The sequence below is a fragment of the Simochromis diagramma genome, unplaced genomic scaffold, assembly GCF_900408965.1.
Source record: "Simochromis diagramma unplaced genomic scaffold, fSimDia1.1 OVJJ01000123.1, whole genome shotgun sequence".
In the NCBI taxonomy this organism is placed as follows: Eukaryota; Metazoa; Chordata; class Actinopteri; order Cichliformes; family Cichlidae; genus Simochromis; species Simochromis diagramma.
The window spans coordinates 5,522,441-5,543,829 of record NW_024386778.1 but is presented as its reverse complement, the minus strand read 5'-3'; the positions used below and the strand labels follow the sequence as shown (position 1 = coordinate 5,543,829).

General features: G+C 44.4%; 1 long non-coding RNA gene across 1 annotated transcript; it reads left to right on the top strand.

Annotated features, from left to right (window-relative positions):
* LOC120722015 lies at positions 1-8,444 on the top strand. The gene is made up of 3 exons (XR_005693316.1): positions 1-753; positions 830-891; positions 7,757-8,444. It is a non-coding gene; the product is annotated as an uncharacterized LOC120722015 (long non-coding RNA).
* The last annotated feature ends 12,945 nt before the right edge of the window (positions 8,445-21,389 follow it).

Here is a 21,389-nt window from a genome sequence, read left to right as displayed (position 1 = left end):
TTGCCTACATTGTAGAGGGTGACTTTGCCTCTAAACAGAAAAAGTGGGCTCTAAACAGGGTTAAAGTGGGGTTGGCAGGTGGGGGGACCCCCAAAGTTGGTTATAATGGCTCAGTGTGGGGAAAAAAATCATAACTCACAATAATTTCTGTTGAGAGCTCCAGTAGATTTTTTTAGTGTACATGCTGTGATCAGCTGACCTGCTGCTCTTTGTGAATGTACACAACTGAATTCAACAAGATATGAAGGTGGAATTCAGTCAGTGGATCTAAGTATCATCATCTAAAATTCATATGAATTTCTGCTACACTTAATGTAACCTTACTCTGACCATGAAACCACAGCCAGTGAGGCACATACACTGTTCTTTATTTTAAATCCATCATAGTACAGCAAACCAACCTGTTTATCCTGCTCTAACCTGCCTTTAAATAGCAGTTAGTCTACCTCAGTTTGTTTTGCAGCACATTTAACAACACAAAAAACATAATGTCACGTGTACAGACCCAATATCTGATTTAAAAACATGAGGAGTTACATGTTAGTGTAACCCATGTGAAATACAGGGCTGCAAAATCCCCTTTTGTAATCTAAGGCTATAGCCTGTTATTGTCACAAGGGGGTGCTGTGATGCAGTTTTGTGTTCTGACGACCTTGCGTCTAGTGCGCAGGAAGTATTGCCTGTCTCTTCCTGTGAGATCTTCCCTCTGATGGCGGTCAAGTACGTGTCGGAGCGCATGGAAAAAGTATCTTGGTATGCAATACTGCAACCCGGTTAATGAGACCAGATTGTTTTACGTATAAATGCTAATAAGGTACTCTTTTATTAGGCCCCGAACTCTTACCACAAAGGGAATAACGTCTGTCAAGTTATTTGTGTCTGAAAATCCCGGTGAGTCACGTGCTTTTGTTAGCTACCTGTTAAGTTAGATAATGTATTTCACTAGCCGATTCAGCTCAGAAACCTTTGAACAAAAACCAATCGGGAGCTATGAGAATCTGGCATGTTGTTTTACTTCTCCTGTTGTTTTTTACAGTGTGTTATAAGCAGTGTTGGGAAGGTTACTTTTAAAATGTATTCCATTACAGAATACAGAATACATGCCCCAAAATGTATTCTGTAACATATTCCGTTACGTTACTCAATGACAGTAACCAGAGGTGTGGACTCGAGTCACATGACTTGGACTCGAGTCAGACTCGAGTCATTAATTTTATGACTTTAGACTTGACTTGAAAAAATGTTCTAAGACTTGTGACTTGACTTGGACTTTTACACCAATGACCTGGGACTTGAATTGGACTTGAACCGGTTTACTTGAAAAGACTTGATATTTCATCCCAAATATAAAATTTAACATGCATATTATATAGAGATTGAAAATGTGATGTCATTCAGGGGTAAAAGCGCAAAGGATTCTGGGAACCCGTGGCAAGAGGTACTAGCGCACGCAGGCTTTCAATTGAAATCAGTTACACAGCGATAAAAAGAAACACAAAAAATGGCAAGAAGCTGTTGTAATATTAACTGCAATAGCCGTTCGCATGACAGCCACGGGAAGCCGACGGGTAAAGAGATCGGTTGTTATCGGATTACGTCGTTGAAGAGAAATTGTTCAAGCCATGTTTCCAAAGTAACAAAGAGGCGACGGATGGCCTGGATTGCAGCCATTCAAAGACCCAATATAACGTCCCAGAACACTCCAGCTCACAGGTTAGTCTGCTCCAAGCATTTACACGAAGGTCAGTGTTTTTTAGTAGTTAATACGTCATTTTCATAACATAATTGGTGATATAGGTTACAAGCAAGTCTGGCGCTGAACAGAAATTGTCGCGCTATGCTCCTTTATTTATTGTGCATAAATAGTGAATTGTCCTGACACAATATTGCGTTTCGCTTCTGTTATTATGGTACATTGACAAAAACATATACTTTTATTCACAGGATAAAACAGGTTTTTTGTATCACTAATTGCCCAGTGCGATTACAGCATACAATATTATTCTCACTGCTACATTTCTGTAACGCGTACCAGAAATTATTTCCACTACTAATTAATTACCCTTGAGCTTAAAGGTCCTATTAATAAACGGTTAACGAATGTGTATTTATGAAGACAATTTGTGAGACTGGTAAACTTATGATATGTACGATGGTCTTTCGTTCTACACGGTGCATTTCAAGGTCCTGCACCCATCCGTCGGTAAACTGTACCTGGGCTTGTTGCAGTGACCTGAAGTTACTAAACTTCACGAGTGTATGCACTCACTCCAAGAACCGTATGATTATAAATATGCATATAAATATGCTACGATGAGATAGCTGACTTCATCTAACTAGCAAATGTTGTCCAGGCTACGTTGGTGATGCAGTTTTTTTTAATATGTATGATATTTTTGTCATGCGATTTTAAAGCCGGTCCTACAACCGCATCCAAGAATAACATGCAGCTTATCTCAGAACTGTCGGTGAAAATTATTCTTGGAGCTAGGTTTAATTGAGCTGCATTTTAAAGAGGTGCAATTTCACAATTTGTGTATATTTTCTAAGTTCACTATTTTGTCATGTGTTGAGAAAAACACAGATTTAAAAATTACATGGTCTAATTATTTACATTTAGCATATAACTGCAACATTCTTTTTTCGTTTTTTTTTTTTTTTAAAGACTCGAAAGGACTTGAAATTCAAAATTTCAGACTTGTGACTTTACTCGGACTTTTACACCAGTGACTTGAGACTCGACTCTGACTTGCCTGACATTACTTGAGACTTGACTTGAGACTTGAGGATAAAGACTTGAGACTTACTTGAGACTTGCAAAACAATGACTTGGTCCCACCTCTGACAGTAACGTATTCTGAATACTTTGGATTACTTAATATATTATCATGCTTTTTACAACAACGTGAATGTACTATTGCTGTGTGATTTATTACTATTACTGAAGGTCCGCAACTCCGAACTGTAGTAAAGGGACCTCTGACTAATACGGCGGGGTCCCTGTCGGCTCGTAGCCGAAAAATAGCTTTACTTTGTTGTGTGGGTCAACTTTTCTTGCGAGAGACAGAGAGAGGCGTTGAAAGACTGCTCCAACGGAACTTATTGTTTTCGGAGGAAAACACGAACACGGTGTACAGTCGAGTCTTAATAGCTTACTTACAACTGGGCTCGTCAGGCACTCTTCTTGGCTGAAGTGGTTATTATTATATTTACATGCTTCCAGCTCCCGTTTTTCCTCGATGACAACTCGTACCTTTCCACTCCCCTTTTTCTCCCTCCTCGCGCTCACAGACCCATAACGTGTATGGCAGTCCATTCTCCCTGCAACACGGACTGCACTGCCCATGATGCTACATTCTTTAGAGCTATTCTTGTAGCATTCTGCCTGTTAGCTTAGCACAACAACAACAACAACGAAAAGGCGCTCTCTCACCCAGGAAACACACAGTCGCAGAGAGAGAGAGAGCGTCACCCTGTAACCATGGCAACCGTAACGCTGCCGCCTGGAACAACAGAACGTAGCTGTCAAACAAAACCCAAACAGTCCTGACCCGCGACAAAATGAAACAGGAAAGTACCGCAGTGTAATCCATTTATTTCAACAAAGTAACTGTATTCTGAATACCACCTTTTTAAACGGTAACTGTAACGGAATACAGTTACTCATATTTTGTATTTTAAATACGTAACGGCGGTACATGTATTCCGTTACTCCCCAACACTGGTTATAAGTGTTGTATGTGTTTGGGAAGATGGCGCCGGTGAGGTCGGCTGCCGTCACGACTGCTCCGACCACTTTTTCTTTGTCTTTGTTTTTTAAGTTAGTTTTCAGCGTTTCTAAATCGGCAAAATCATCACCATTGGGTACATTAGGTATGACAGTGACACTCTTGTTTCTATTGGTATACAATGTACTCACAATTCGAAGTTTTTAACTCCGAATCCGAGCTGGCCGAGTGAGATCTTGAGGGAGAACAAAGGGAAGCGGCGGCGGCCTAGAGGGAAGCGAGCCGGCGTCAGGAACAGGCTGAGAGCTCGTGCACACCGCACACCTCTGCCTAGCATCCTGCTCGCCAATGTCCAGTCACTGGAGAACAAGCTTGATGACCTCAGGGCCAGGATAAAGTTCCAGAGAGACATTCGGGACTGCAATCTCCTCTGCTTCACCGAGACATGGCTGAACCCAGCGGTGCCAGACCAGGCCATCCAGCCGGCCGAGTTCTTCTCGGTTCACCGCATGGAGACAGGACACGGGACTCGGGGAAGTCAAGGGGAGGCGGCGTGTGTTTAATGGTGAACAACAATTGGTGCAACAGTGCGAACGTTGTTCCTCTCACACGCTCCTGCACACCAAATCTGGAACTACTGTCCATCATGTGTCGTCCTTTTTATCTACCTCGGGAATTTACATCAGTCATTGTAAGTGCCGTTTATATTCCACCACAAGCGGACACTGTCACCGCCTTATGCGAGCTGCATGAGGCACTCACACAGCACCAGATACAACACCGGGACACTGCGCTTATTGTGACGGGGGACTTTAATAGTGCCAACCTCAAACGCGCAGCGCCGAACTTTTATCAACACATCACCTGCCCCACCAGAGGTGAAAGGACACTGGACCACTGCTACACTACGGTCAAGGACGGCTACAAGGCACAATCCCGCCCACCGTTTGGCAAATCCAATCACGCCGCCATCTTCCTCATGCCAAAATACAAACAAAGGCTGAAACAGGAAGTTCCGGTTCAGAGGACGATCGCGCGCTGGACTGATCAATCGGTGGCCGCGTTAAAGGACGCACTCGATGACGCAGACTGGGGCATGTTCAGAAACAGCTCCGATGATGATGATGATGTCAACGTGTTTACGGAAGCGGTTGTGGGATTCATCGGGAAACTAGCGGATGATACCGTGGAGACAAAGACTCTTACAACGTTTCCCAACCAGAAGCCGTGGGTGGATAAAACCATCCGCGACGCTCTGAGATCCCACACCGCTGCCTACAGCACGGGACTCACGACGGGGGACATGGACCCGTACAAAGCCGCGTCATATAACGTGCGGAGGGCGGTGAAAGAGGCGAAGCAGCGCTACGGGAGGAAACTAGAGTCACAACTCCAACAGAGTGACTCTAGGAGCCTGTGGTGGGGACTAAGGACAATAACGGACTATAAAGCACCAACAACCGGTATGACGAACGCGGCCGTGACTCTGGCAGACGAGCTGAACACTTTCTATGCTCGCTTCGAGGCTCCAGCTAAGGACTCCAACAATGCTAGTGCTAGCGGCGCTAACGGCTGCAGACAGGAAGATACTGCCAGCACTGGAAACGTGCTCGTCATCTCCGAGCATGAAGTAAGGAGAGCCTTCAAGAGAGTGAACACCAGGAAAGCAGCAGGACCAGACGGCATCCCAGGTCGTATCCTCAGAGACTGCGCATACCAGCTAGCTCCTGTGTTCACTGAGATATTCAACATCTCTTTATCTCAGTCGGTGATCCCCACATGCTTCAAAGAGTCCATCATTGTTCCTGTCCCGAAGAAACCCCACCCTACTTCTCTCAATGACTATCGCCCTGTAGCCCTCACCTCAGTAGTGATGAAGTGCTTTGAACGCCTGGTCAGAGACTTCATCATTTCTTCACTACCAGACACACTGGACCCACTACAGTTTGCTTACAGTCCAAATCGTTCCACAGACGATGCCATCTCTCATCTCCTCCACACATCACTCACTCACTTGGACACTAGAAGGGGGAATTATGTTAAAATGCTCTTCATAGACTACAGCTCTGCATTTAATACCATAATTCCCTCCACACTCACCACCAAGCTGGAGCATCTGGGACTCAGCTCATCTATGTGTCAGTGGATCTCCAACTTCTTAACTGGCAGACCACAGGCAGTAAGGATGGCCGGACATGTCTCAGCCTCCACCACTCTCAGCACTGGAGCCCCCCAGGGGTGTGTTCTGAGCCCCCTGCTGTACTCTCTGTACACATATGACTGTGTGGCTACTACCAGCTCCACCACCATCATCAAGTTTGCTGACGACACCGTCGTGGTGGGCCTGATCTCTGATAACAACGAGACGGCCTACCTGAAGGAGATTAGGAATCTGGAGAACTGGTGCCAGAGGAACAACCTCCTTCTAAACGTCAGTAAGACAAAGGAGCTGATAGTGGACTTCAGCACTAAGCAGGAGAAGAACTACCAGACCCCTGTCATCAACGAGTGCCCAGTGGAGAGAGTGGACAGCTTCAAATACCTCGGAGTTCACATCACGCAGGACCTGTCATGGTCCTGTCACATCAACACCGTGGTGAAAAAGGCCCGTCAGCGTCTCTACCACCTCAGACGCTTGAGAGACTTCCAACTGCCCTCCAAGGTGCTCAGGAACTTTTACTCGTGCACCATAGAGAGCATCCTGACGGGAAACATCTTAACCTGGTTCGGGAACAGCACCATGCAGGACAGACGAGCTCTACAGAGGGTTGTGCGATCAGCTGAGCGCACCATCCGCTCCGAGCTCCCTGACCTGCACTCAATCTACAGCAGGCGGTGCTGGACCAAGGCCAGGAAGATCGTGAAGGACCTCAGCCATCCCAACAACGGACTGTTCTCTCTGTTGAGGTCAGGAAAGCGATTCCGCTCCCTGAAGACCAACACAGAGAGACTGAGGAGGAGCTTCTTCCCGCAGGCAATACGGTCTCTCAATCACACCACCACACAGTACTGACCCACACATATAGCTCTTACACACACACTGGACATTCTGGACATTGTTTTCACTTCATCACTTAAATCACTTTAAGCATATTTGCACTGCACAAGACATAATGTGGATTGCACAACACTGGTCACTACATTCTTCATTTCCAGTTAATTCTTGTACAGTTGCTGTTATTGTGTGTATATATATATATATTTATTTATTTATATTTCTTCATACATTCTTATATAGTTCTATATTGTGTATTGTGTATTTTGTTGTACAGTTATTTTATTTTCAACTTTAATTTATATATTTTATCTTATTCTTTCCCAGTTAAATTTACCCTTCATTCTAATTTGTGTTGTAGTTATTTCATTTTTAACCTTAATTTATATTTTATTCCTTCCTAGTTAAATTTACACTTTTTAATTTTTCATATTTATTTCCTATCTTATTCATAGCCTTTTCCTTTTTTTTTTCTTTAGGTCACGAGCAGTTGTCTAAGCATTTCACTGCATATCGCACTGTGTATGACTGTGTACGTGACAAATAAAAAATTTGATTTTGAATTTGTATGCTTTGAGCTAAACGACGCCGATGCTAGATGCGATGCTAGCTGCTAATAGCTGTTAGCCACCCCACCCCACTGGAGCCATATTCCCATTGGGGAGGTATTCAAGTAGAAGCACTAGCTCTGTTTATATTAGAATGGTTATGTCTGAATAGATATGAGCATATTTCAAGTTTAATAGTATTTGCACTGAATTAAGTTACATTTGCTTGTAAGCCTTAAGGATGAATGTCACTTTCATTGCTATGACTGTTTACATTACTGTTTAAGCTGCTGATGTTCTTTGTTGTGATATAATTTTGATAAAATTGTTGATACTGGTAGAAACAAGTTACTGTAACTCTTGTAACTTGGTAAAGCTAAAGGGAATGCCATTTGTGATTAATACATTTGGAAAAGAAGTTAAGGAGCTCATGTTAAGAACACAAAATGAGAAAAGAAATTGATTGTTCTGCACTGTTTGTGCAGATTGGTTTTTTGAACTACTAGAAGGATTCTGGAGAACCACTGATGGCGAGAACAGCCCAAATGAGATCCTGGATGATCGTGAAATGGTGTGGCCAGCCATGCGATCGGATTGTGGGATTTGCCTGAGAAACTGATTCAAGCAACCCTGGATTTCAGATAAGCCCTATGCACTACTTTTCCTACCCGGAAAATAGGGTTTGCACACTGACAATTCCCCTACAGTACACCTGTTTGGGTTTTCAACGACTTTAAAGGACAATTCAGACTGGACAATTCAAACTTCACAACGGGAACAGTTTAATCTGTTTCATTCATTCCAAAGAGCTCTGATACAGTTCAGTATAAATCTTCCATTTGAATGTCTTTATTTTGTTTTGTTTTACATGTATTCACCTTTAAAATGCACTATTAGTGTGCAATTTGGGTTATTGTGTTGTATATGTATATAAATGGTTCTGAGACAATAAAGGTCCCAGTTATTCACTTCCAAGCCAACTCCTTTTGTGAGTCTCCAAAACAAAACCTCCTTCTGAACCTAGTAAGATGTCTAGGGTCTCTATTTGAAGTGAGAGTGTACTGGTCCTGAGTAGAGGTGCTACATTAGCTTTAAATTTCCAGTTTATCAAGTACCACTGAGCAGTCCTTACCTTTAAATCTAAACTCTCCTCTTCCTCTCCTGTCCTGTCTTTTTGTTTATCCATCTCTGAGTAAATTTAATCCTCTTTCTTTTCTCTCTGTGAAATACAGCAGCTGGACCTTTAGCTAGCATCACACTGTGTGACAAACTGCACGCAAACAGTTTGTATGTTTAATGATGTTTTTTTAGCTGATAGAAACATTGCATTTGAAATTACCTGCCACTTAAAAAAAGTCACCCTCTCTATGCTCCCTCCTCTTCAATAGGCCTGCTAGATGCTGAAGTACCACATGCACAACTTTATGGACAACTGCAGTCATTCCCATGTTGTGGCAAAAACAAAAGAAAAAAAACACAATACCATTCCATTTTTAACCCCTGACATGGCACACATCATCTCTTTTTATGTGGCATCCCCTGGTGATTAATACACGAACAGGACTGCCATTAGTGATATGACATTCGCAAAACCATGGGCTATATAGTGAATCAGAAGAACTAATTCCCATTGAGTGAGAGCCAGCTATTGACTTTTTTTTTTAACAAGGTTTGTTGTGTTTCCATAGTATTTAACTGTCTTCCCACATACATCGCACACCTGGATCTGAGTGACCCAGAGTTCATGAGTAGTTATGGACTTGTATTATATTACATGTGTTTTGCTGATGGTGTTGCTGTCCCTCGTTCTCCCTGCTTGCAGGTATGTGTGTGTGGGTGTGTGTGTGGATGCAGGTGTATCTGGGCACCTGTTTACAGGCACCTATTACACTGCATTAAAGGACGCCTATTAAGCTGTCTCCCATGTAGACTCTTTTTATGGGGACAGCAGATCATTGTCTGTTTCACCTCATACCTACAGACAGAAATTATAAATTTTCTAGTCTGAGGTCAAAACTGTGGACCGTGGGGCAGAAACAAACTGTACAAGGAGATCAGAGTAGCTGATAGGAGATAAAGTTAGAAGATAAAAAACAGTTTCTTAGCCAAAGACTGCATCAGATTGGAGAGGCACATCACCATGAGTCCATACCCCCACCCTGAAATGAATTCCCTGCTGGATGGCCAGATTAATACTTTGAACTGCAGATTTAAAAATATAACTACTCCCCCTCACCTCACACCTACATACAAGGATGCTCACCCTCAACTTACACCTGCACAAAATAACTACCTGCAGCCCTCACCCCCCTCCCTTCTGACTCCCTATCTGCACTAAAGATCTGTGACGAGGATGTGTGTCTACTCTTCCAGAGTCTCACTTCAGTCAACCTGGGACGTACACCAGGATCCTGTTTGTGGAATTCAGCTAGGTCTTCAACACCATAATCCCAGACATCCTCGATCAGAACCTCACCCAGTTCACTATCCTTTTTTTTTTTTTTGCCTGTCCCGTTTGGATCTTTAGCCATCAGAATTGTTGTCTGAAGGCCAAGAAAGATGGCAAGATGATTTACTTTACCAAGTGGATCATCATGGCCTTGCCATATTGGTCCATTTGATTGACCTTTATTATAATTATGTATTTATTTTATTTTCGTTTTTTAAAGACGGGACAGACATGACTGGGGGATAGGACAGGGAGAAAGAATGAAAGAAAGAGAGGGAGAGAAAGAAAAATAGAGGGGAGAAGAGATGGTGAGAAAGGGGGGAAGAAAAAAAAGAAAAATAAACAAAACACCTGGATCACCTGTATGGAGATAAAAAACCAGAAGAGAAAACAAACAACAAAGAGCAACAAAATAAAAACAATACCATCACAATAAACTAGCTAACAATAGATAACAGTAGATACTTTTTTAATTTCACCTGTTGAGAATGAAAAAAGAAAACAAGCAGAAGAAAACGAGAGCAATACAATAAACAACACACGATGATATATGGGAATATAACTGTAAATACTAAATATTAAACATTATTGTGCAGCACGTAAGATCGACAGCGCACAGTGTGCTTTGAGGTAGAAGCCAAAAAGGGTGTTGTTTGTGTGTGTGAGCACCCGTGTGTACACCTGTGAGCATGAGCGTGCTTGTTTTTAAAAGGTTCCTTCGTGTAATGATCTGCTAGAGGGTGTGGGGAGCCACAGCCCCTTCCACCAGGGCATGAAGCAGGTATGGAGGAGATCAAAACTCCAGACATCCAGAGGCCCTCAGACCACAAGAGACCAAGGAAGACCAACAGAGGGGCAGCCGCGCCACTGTCCCAGAAAGAGCTGAGGAGAGTCCCAGATGAGGGGTCACTCAGCAGCCGCGGAGCAGAAGCCAGGGGGGGTTGCACTGACGTGCCGTGAGCTCTGCCGGCAGCCAGCTGTGCCTGAGTGACTGAGCCCCAGGCCGAGAGGCCGAGGGCACCCCACCCCCGAAGTGGCCCGAGCGAGCCCCAGGCTCCAGGCCCCGATAAGCAGCCACCAAGGAGTGAGCCAGTGTGTACCTGGACGCCCATCCCGGACACAAAGAACCACCAACACACCGATGTCTGAGGGCGTCTGCCACTGGTAGGGGAAGTGGTGGGGGAGATAGGCCTCCATACCTTGGAGAACCTAGGATGTCCCCAGAGAGGTGGCATCTGATACCCGACCTGACATATGGACACAGACAAACAGGCACACACAGATACAAACATCCATTCCCACCCTTATGCTCTCATATGCAATTACTCAACACTCACCCAACGTGGAGACAGACATAGAGAGACGCTGTACACACGATCACACTCCCCAAGCATACTCTACAAACCGGGTCTAGGTACCCTTGCCCTTGGAGGGGGGAACTGCACCCAGACCCAGGTGGTGTTACCCTTTTCCCTGGGGTGGGGAGAAGCAGACCGCCCCGACTCCGCAGCAGCAGGGAGGCCCTACATTCCAGACCCCAGTCGGACGGCCAACTTCTCCTCGTAGCCCCCCCGCTCCAGCAGGCCGCAGAGAACAGGGGTGTGAGAAGACTCCAAACCTCCCTCCACCCGCTCATATGTAGTGTTGATGCATGTGTGTTCTAAGGTGCCTTTAAAACCCAGGAGGGCATGGAGCTACCTGCCAGAGAGCAGCAGGTAAATGGTAAATGGCCTGTATTTGTATAGCGCTTTTACTAGTCCCCCCCTAGGGACCCCAAAGCGCTTTACACACTTTTACACACCCAGTCATCCACCCATTCACACACACATTCACACACTGGTGGAGGGAAGCTACAGTTGTAGTCACAGCTGCCCTGGGCAGACTGACAGAAGCGAGGCTGCCATATCGCGCCATCGGCCCTTCTGGCCAACACCAGTAGGCGGTAGGTGAAGTGTCTTGCCCAAGGACACAACGACCGAGACTGTCCGAGCCGGGGCTTGAACCGGCAACCTTCCAATTACAAGGGGAACTCCCAACTCTTGAGCCACGATCGCCCCTCCTAAGCGCATAGCCCCTCCTGCTAGCCCTCAATGTCTACGTGTATTGAGAGGTGGGCAACGACGCCAGGGGTGAGGTTGTACACCCTGATGGTCTTTTGGATTCCGTGTAGCGTGCCCACCCCCAAGATCCTATATGTATGTGTTATGAGAGTGTGAGTAATGTGAATGTCTAAGTTGTGAGATAAAATTGAGGCACAGGCAGCCAGTAGGGGACAGAGGGGGGATGCCTCCCCTGCACCCTGGTGACACATCTTTACCGAGAGGCCCTGCATGTGTGGGTGATTGTGGTGGAGCAGGAAAAGGGAGGCAGCTGGAGATGGGGAGGGAAGGAAGGGAGGGGCAAGTGACCCCTCCCTGGGGCCAGCTCCCCCGCTGACCCCAGTAGGCACCCCCATACTCTGCAACCCGCCAGGGAAAGGGGGCCCAGGCCCATCCAGACCGGGGCCCAGTACAGCAGCGCCGCCCGGCCCCACAGAGCCCGGGACAGCCCGCCCGACCCCACCTCAGAGAAAACTGCACCCACCCCACCATCCACTCATCTTCCAGACTACACAAGACAATAGACGGCCAGATCTTCCTCTACCTCTCCTGCATCTCCCCCTCCTGCAGAGTGAGTTCCTGAAGAGAGGAGAGCTCCTGCAAGATGTAACAACCTCTCCCACCAGTTGAAGAGCCCCCCAGGTGGCTCGATGCACCGGCGGCACCCTGCGCCAGGACTGGGCCCCCATACATCCACCCGCCCACAACCCCGGCAACACACCAACCAGGACCCAAGCCCCCAAGGCCCAGCCAGTGCCCCAGCCCAGAGACAGAGCGCCCCCAGAACATCTCGCCCGTCCCGGACCCACCCATGGGCAGCCAGACTACCAGGTCAGTAACCCACGTCCGTCAGCACAGACCCTCCCCCACAGATTATTTTTATTTTTCCAGTTTATGAGGACTGTTTTCTTGGCTATGCATAGGGCAGTGAAAACCATATGGGATATATTATTTTCTGTAGTGACATTATCTAAGCTGCCCAACAAACACACTAAAGAGGAAGTTGGAATGTTACATTTCAGACACTTTGATAAGTCTTCACATATCTCACACCAAAACTTCTGAACTGGTGGACAGAAACAGAAAGCGTGGATATACTTGTCCGGTGAATTGGTTTGGCAGTGTGAGTAGTTGTTGGTAGACGTAAAACCCATCTTGACATCCGATGACCTGTATAGTGCACTCTATGTAGTATTTTGTATTGAGTTAATTGAAGACTGGGATTTCTAATTAGATGAAAGGTTTTTAAGCAAATCTGAGACCAGAAGTTTTGGTCTAAGTTGGTCTAAGTTAACTGATAAATCCGCTTCCCATTTTGCAATAGGACGAAGTTTTGGTCTAAGTTAACTGATAAATCCGCTTCCCATTTTGCAATAGGACGTGATATTGATTCATCTGTTTTAGAAAGCATTCTGTATATTTTGGAAAGTAATTTGGGGGTTTTAAGACTAAGAAATTGAACCACACTTGGTGGTGTTTGTAGTTCAACTTGACCTGGTTTAAAAAAATTCTTTACTATGGATTTAATTTGTTGATATTCTAAAAATCTTTTCTTGTTGATCCCATATTGTGTAACTAGTCTGTAAAATGAAATACATTCTGTTCCTTCTAATATATGTTCTAAATATTTGATTCCTTTACCACTCCAATCTGAAAAGTTTACCATATTATTGTTTTGTAATATGTCAGAGTTGTTCCAGATAGGTGTACGTTTGCATGGGATTAATGAAGACTTGAGCTGATAAATGGTAGATCTGTCACAATACGGCTGTGTGCAGGCAAGAGTAGGACCCAAACGCAAACTCGCAGAGACAAAAAGTAAACTCAAAAAACACAGCTTTATTGCTGGCGTGGAGTGGGACACAAAAAAACAATACAAAACTAAACTGGGAAAACTAAAGCACAAGGAGCCACAGAGAAAAATCACACAGCTATGAGGGAGGACGCAACACTGACAAAGAGAAACATGGGGCTTAAATACACTGAGGGATAACGAGGGGGAATGAGCCACAGGAGGAGACCACAGCTGGGAGTAATTAGGCAGGACGAGACAAGGGAAGCAAAACTAGAAACATTAACATAGGACAGACTGTGAAAGTAAAACAGGAAACACACTAACGGAACTCAAGACATGTAAACTTAACAGACTGGGGAGACCGAACATAGGGACCTGAAACATGGAACAGAAAGGCACAGTAGACACAACATGAACATAACAACGCCACAGGGGAAGAGTAAAACAAAATGCAGGAACACAGGACCTCTTTCAAAATAGAATGGGAAACATAATGAAACGCAAACATGACAACATAAGAAACACAGACATGAAGCACATGAAGGACAAGGGAGACTTAACAGGGGTTGGATACACAAGGGGAATCTAATAAACAAATGAACTTAGATAACCTAATGAACAAAATAAACTCAAACTTAAAACGCTGGGTCAAAAGACCCAGGATCATGACAAGATCTGAAATCTCTAGATTATTGCAAAGTGCTTGTTCTACATCTAGCCAAGTTTCATCTAAGAAGATATGTTTTAGCCATCCTGAGATAAACTGAAGCCTGTTGGCTAAGAAGTAGTGCTGAAGGTTAGGTCTGTTAAGGTTCTCAGTCATCCAGGTCATTGTAGTCAAAGGGAGCTTGCAAAGAAAAGCGTCTGGACTTCTTTAAGTTGCTTGAAGATGTTTCACCTCTCACCCGAGAAGCTTCTTCAGTTCTAAGGTCAAATGGTGGGGAGTCCCAGATTTAAACCTAGTGGGAGTATCCCCCCAAAGAGGGACAAAAGGACCCCCTGATGATCCTCTAATCGCCTGAGCCAAGGTGTGAAACTGGGTGTGGGTCCCAATCAGCCAGGGTTTCGGGTGAGCTCATTGTGAAACCTGGCCCCACCTTATCATGCGAATTCCTGAGGTCAGATGGCCCAGGATGTGAGTGGGCATTAAGGCGTCTGGGGAGGGAACTCAAAACTGGATTATAGATGGCAGAGAGTTGGTGTCGTAATCCACCGCCTCTGTTCAAAGATGGTCGCTCACAGTGGACATAGATGGCCAAATAAACTTACATAAGCAGGCAGACAGAACACACAGCATAAATGAGGGTAGATCACAACACCGACAAACTGAAACACAGGGCTTAAATACACAGAGGAAGCAATCAGGGAATGGGCAACAGGAGGGAAACACAGCTGGGGCAAAATCAGGCCTAACGAGACAAAGGAAACAAAACCAGACGCATTTACATGAGACACAGACTTTCAAAGTAAAACAGGAAACATAACACAGACTGAGCTTACAGACACAGACTCACAGGCAGGCACTACAACAGAGGGAACAGAGAGGTGGGGTCAGGGCAGACACAGACACTGACTGGACACGGGGATATAGCAACTAAGGATTACACATAAAACATAAACCATAAGACAGAACTCTAAGAAACCAAAGACTAGAAATGATAGATAATAAATAAACTCAAAACCCTGGGTCAATGACCCAGGCATCCTAACAGCTAGAAATTGACCGGATTTATTACCATGTTCATAATTTTGTAAGCGTAGTCTTTGTACTAAGAATTTTTTTTTTTTTTTTATCAATTATCTCATTTAATTCTAGTTTTGTTTTGCGTATTTTGTTCAATGTTTCCTGATCTTGGTGGGACGCGTAGGCTTCTTCTAGTGATTTAATGTTTTTTTTCTAATTTCTGAATATTTTTTGTTTTCTTCTTTCTTTTTATGTGATGAGAAAGAAATTATTTTACCTCTCATCACAGCTTTCCCTGCTTCCCATAGAACAGATGCTGAAGTTCCGGGAGTATCATTATAGTCTAAATATGAAGTCCACTCTTTTTAAAAATATTTAATAAAGTCTTCATCTTTAAGCAGTGATATATTAAATCTCCAGTTTTTTCTTGGCGTAGTATTATTCTTGTGCATTAGTGTTAAAGATACAGGAGCATGATCGCTGACAGCTATAGGGTGAATCTCAGTGTCTGAAATGCCACTCAGCAGTGAGCTACTGACCAAAAAATAATCCAGACGAGAGTAGGAGTGATTGACATGTGAGAAAAAAGTATATTCCTTACTGGTGGGGAGAAGGGAGCGCCATGCATCGCAAAGACCAAAGTCGCTCATATACTGTTTGATTATATTTGTGGACTGCCAATTGCGCTGAGTTCCAGCTGTATTGAGCCTATCCATTTCTTCATTTAGTCCAAGGTTGAGGTCGCCTCCAAGAACAAGTGTGCCATCTAAGTGTTCAGAGAGTGCACTGAAAAAACCGTGAAAGAATGAGGGATCATCAACATTTGGACCATATACACTTACAATACATAGCTTTTTATCACGTATAGATAGTTTAATGATTAAGAATCTGCCCTCTGGATCTATAACTGTATCAAGTACTGTGAAATTAATATTTTTATGTATTAAAATTGCTACTCCCCTTTGTCTAGAATTATAACAAGCTGAGAACACATTGGGAAACTCAAATGTTTTAAGTTCATTCGAACCTCTAAGAGGTCTGTGGGTCTCTTGTAAAAGGACAACATCTGCTTGTAGTTTTTTCAGTTGGTTAAATATTTTTAACCTCTTTTCTCTGGAGCCAGCTCCATTTATATTCCATGTAACAACCTTAGTGCGCCCATAGATGTCTGTGTATAACTAGGGGTGTGCGCTGTGTGTGTCGCTTAGACAGGTGGAGAGAATACATCATTTGTTCGTAAATAAAGAGAGGGAGAGAGAGAAAAAATATGTGGCGAGATGCTCCCTGAGTTTGACTATGTGTGTGCATATTTACTAATATCAGTACGCTTGGCTTAAGTGTGTGTATCCTATAGGTCTGTGTGCGCTGTCTGACTGATGTAAATGTACTGCCGTTGAGCGTATGATTGTGCACGATCGTGCTGTGCGTATGTGTCGAAATAAAGGATGTTGTTTGTGGATGAGTGTGGAAACAGGTGATCGAAGCAGTGAAAGAAAATAAAAAAAGAAAGAAACCAAGGACAAGGGTAAGCAGCATAAAAACAAGAGGGGGAAATAAACGAGAAGAAAAAAAAACGGAAACATTCCAATTAAGCCATTGACGGAGAGTGACGGTGTAAATTTTGCTATGATATTACACTTAAGATGCGATATGATACTGGTAAGTTAAACAGATGTTAATGCAAGTTAGTGTGAGTGGATATGAAAAGGGTGTAGCGGATGACTCTAACCCTGAGAGAGCCTCTCATTCTCGCTCTTGTTCTCTAAAACTAAAGAAGAGCTATGGATTTGATAAACTGGTCCCTTAATGCAAATGACACGCTATTCTCGACGAGAAGCCTAGGTTCGGGAGAGCCCGAGTGTCCCGGAAGGACGTTCCCTGCTGGATACACGATGGAAGGGTGGTAGCGTCATCGAGGACATTGAAGACATCTACTTATTCGGAACCATGATAACAGGGTTCTTGCTGTTTGGAGCTGGCTTGGCCCTGGCTTATCGGAAATTGAATAAAGCAGTGACTGCTATTCAAAACCCCACAAGGCTAGCCACTCTGATCGAAACTGTGGGAAGAGCAGTGAGTGCTCAGACTGTTCTTACTGAACGAAATATGGGAAAGATCTTGGAGGTGCTCACGGCTCTTAAAAGAGAGATACACCTGGAGACCAGTGATGGACATTAGAACGAGTGTAAAATGGATGCAGTTCGTTCGACCTAAACCAGTTACCTCCATCTCTAATGCGACTATACCCCCACCCCCAACGGCGCCAGCTGCGTGAAGGTTGACGCCGAGGAGAACAACAACATTCTTCCAGGAGATATGATAACGAGAACGAACTGACTCTCTGCCCTATTCCTCAAGGCCACCTGCATAGGCTGTGGACTGTTGATCTTAGTTCCCTGTTGGGGGCTGTATTTAAACCCTCAATGTCAATCCCGCTGTGTCCCAGCCAGTCATTCAGTCAGTCCCATGCTGCGTTTGTTCTGTCTTCACAAAAAACACTGTCCACATCCTCAATTAACCCGTTTGGGTCTTCTCTTCTCCACCCCCTCAATAGGACCATGACAGAATAAGACCTGTGCCATGAAGATACATCAAAGCCAACAGGAGACGAGTCTTACACCGCTGCCGCTTTTATCATTTGGAGCAGTCGGAGCACTCACCAGTGTTGAGTGAAACTGAGTTTTTTAATCCTGCTCATCACAAAAAGACTCCTGTTTGTTCTGCTAATAATCCAGTGACTCTTCAACACACCGATAGCCTGTCAAAACTTAAGACTGTTTTTTATCAGCCTGAATCCCAAAAAACTGTTCTGCCATCTCAGACTCCTATTTAGGACATTCACACCTGTGACATTGCTGTCACTATAACAACACCTCTCTGTCAGCCAGTTCCTGCTCACAGGGTGGCTCGGACCCTGCCTCCCTCTTCACCTGTTCCTGTTCCTCGGGTGAACCTGCGTCATTTCTGTCTGCTGTTTATTTACTTTCCAGCTATTTGAAACTTTGTCGAGGAAAAGCACAGAGTTTTTTAAATGGACTGACAATGAGGTGGAGTTGTTGCTGCAAGTAACACAAGAGTGAAAGTTGCAAAAGCAAGCGAGCTATCTAGAGCATGTAAAAGCTGATATTAATCTTTAATAGGACTGTCAAAATTGAGAGCAAACAAAACAATAGCTATACAGTGTCGTCTGCCATCTTAGTTGAATTGGTCACATGACTGCATCATGTGACTAAAATGTGTGGTGTACGTTTCCTCCTGCAACTGTCGCTGCACCACGGCTGAGGGCAGCCAGGACCCAACCAGTCCCTGCACCTGTATCTGTTCCTCGGGTGGGGACGACTAGGGTTCGGCCAATTCCACCACCTGTTCCAGTTCCAAGGGACACAAAGCCCAGTCCTCAACCTGAGCTTCAACAACAGCAAGAGGTTTCCGCACCTGCTGGCCCTGCTCAGTCTCTTCCAGAGGTTTCTGCATAGCTGGCCATGCGTGTCCATCAGAACTGATTCATGTTTCAGAACTGAAACAAAACCACAAAAAACAAGGAATCCGAAGCACTCAGTCCAAACACAAGGGCATAGGAGTCCGCAATCAGGCGGATCAGGGGGTCGACCTGGAGGGTGACTGCACAAAAGTCCACAGTTTATTAGTTCGGGGGGCGTAGCATGATCAATACACAAGGATGCTAGGTAATTGTGCAGAGGAATAAGATGTTCCGTGGAAGACTTGGCTGGCGATTTTTCAGTCATTTCATAAACATGCCCATGAACCTTTAAGGCAGTGTTTGTTTCAATATTCTCCTTAGAAAACACACGTGGATTCAGAATATAATCTCCCAACTCATGCTGCTGTGAGCCGTGGTGACGACTTGGATGCCGCCTCCTCCTGGAAGCCGTGGTTGTGGAGGCCGGTGCCGCTACGGCTGAGATGAATGTAGTGCTGGAAGCAGCCACCGGTTGAGGTGAGGAAAATGCAGCACTTGTCTGCTGCAGTGGTGACACAGGCATGGAGACAGGTGAGAGACTGAATAAGCCGACTCTTACTCCTGTAGCCGGTGAAGGAAGAGCTGCATCACCGCAGGGCTGGTGTGATTCAGCCTGCACACTGGGCAGCTGCTGCTCTGACGATGATGGTGAGGCAGAGGAGATCGTGGCTGTAGCAAACCTCTTTAAATCTGCAGGCAGGCAGTCCATAAAACCTGGGTTAGGTTAATGTGACAGACACAATAATGCAAACTTGATAACATAAGACACGCAGCATGGAACACAAAGGGTGAGGGAACTTAAATACAGGGGTAGAAAAACACAAAGAGAAAGTAACTGTTTCTACTTCAATCATGAAACTGATCAATGATCAGCTGATCGGCTTTTCTGTCGCAACTCCTGTCTCTCTTGTTTGTTTATCGCCCACTTTGTGCCAGAAACAAGAAACCAGTGGAGGTCGCGTTAAACAACAGCAGCACGTTTAAGCTTGATCAGCTGTTGTTAGAATTTATTTAATATTACCTTCTAGTATCAGCTGATGTTTGCTGGAGCCACAGCTGTAAAAGCTGCTGGTCATGATATCGGTTTGGTTATCTGGTGAGAGGGAAACATGAAGATGAAACCAGGAGATGTCCTTACTGAGTCATCAGAGCTCAACAGGTGATGGAGAAACAGGTTTACCTTTTAGGTGACTTGAATGAGTTGAAGGGAAGTTATAAACCGTTTCTGAGAGGCAAATAACACCAGGATCCTTTTTTTACGTAGCTGACAGCTGGTAACTGTGCAGGGGCGGGCCTAGCAAAGTTTTGCCAGGGGGCCAGGTAGGGCATTAACAGGGAGAGGGGGGCACAAAGAAGTACTTTTCTTTCTTATTCTCATTTAAAATATCTAGCTTTTAAAAAATAATTATCTGAGTCTTACAACAAACGATTGATAGATTGATACATATATACCATCAGAACAGTGTACATCACTGTCACAACAGTGATTGTTTTCATTCAAAGGCTTTTTCCTATAATGGCGGGCTGCTCTCTAGTCAAACTGCCTGGGCTGATTTTTTTTGTCCCAGTCCAGCCCTGTATGCAGCTCATCTGCAGTCTGGTGTTACCTACATCTTCCTATTCGGAAGGCAGAATTTCCGAGTTCTGAGTACAATCGAAAGCACCACGACTGCAGTTTTCGTGTTGGATGTAAAAAGCGCACATGACGCTGTGATGTAGGCTAGAATCATGGCAGCGGTCAACGACAGTCCAGGTGTGGGATTTCTCTCGTGGAAATATGCACATTATTTTTTCTTTTTTAATTAGTAGGTGGCACAGTGCACTTGTGGCAAGTAAGCAAGCTTGAAGACTGGCAATCTTGCTGGGTATCCAGCAACACATTAACAAGAGAATTCAGAGTAAAACCAAAGTTACTTTCCCTAGTAACTAGTTACTTTGAAAGTAATGAGTAACTTGAAGTAACTGAGTTACTTTTGATAGAAGTAAGTAGTAATGTAACTAAGTTACTCATTTAAAGTAACTTACCCAACACTGTCAAGGACACATCTAAAACCTGCAGGACACCGGCTCTCGAGGACTGGGTTTGGACACCACTGCACTAGGTGATCAACACCAAGGCCAAAACCAAGTGTGTTTACAGAAATAATCCCTGATTTGCAGACCCTCTTACCAAACACAGAGTCATTTAAAATTTCTTAAATCAACTAATTTGTCTTTTAAAAATCATAATATAGTCAGCAATTAAATTTGGTCTTACTTGTTCTCCACTCTGGGTTCTTTGTAAATTGAGATTTCAGCAGTAACTAGAAGATGTGAATGCAGTATTTATGTCCAATCCTTACTGCTACTGTTACTGAAACCAACCGACTGAAAAGATAACAGCCACAAGAAGCAGTACCCTCTATGGTGAAGGAAACTAGAGGCCAAGATAAAGGCAGAACACAGGACAGCCAACTAACTGCCAGAGCTGTTAAAAGATGTGATGAAGAAAGGGATGCTTAAGAAGTACAATAAGCAGTCCATATCTGTGGCCTTAGAAACTGCCAAGCAAACACTCATATCCTTAGCTAACCACTTGAAGAGGTATACCACAGAGATAGAAGCCAGGGC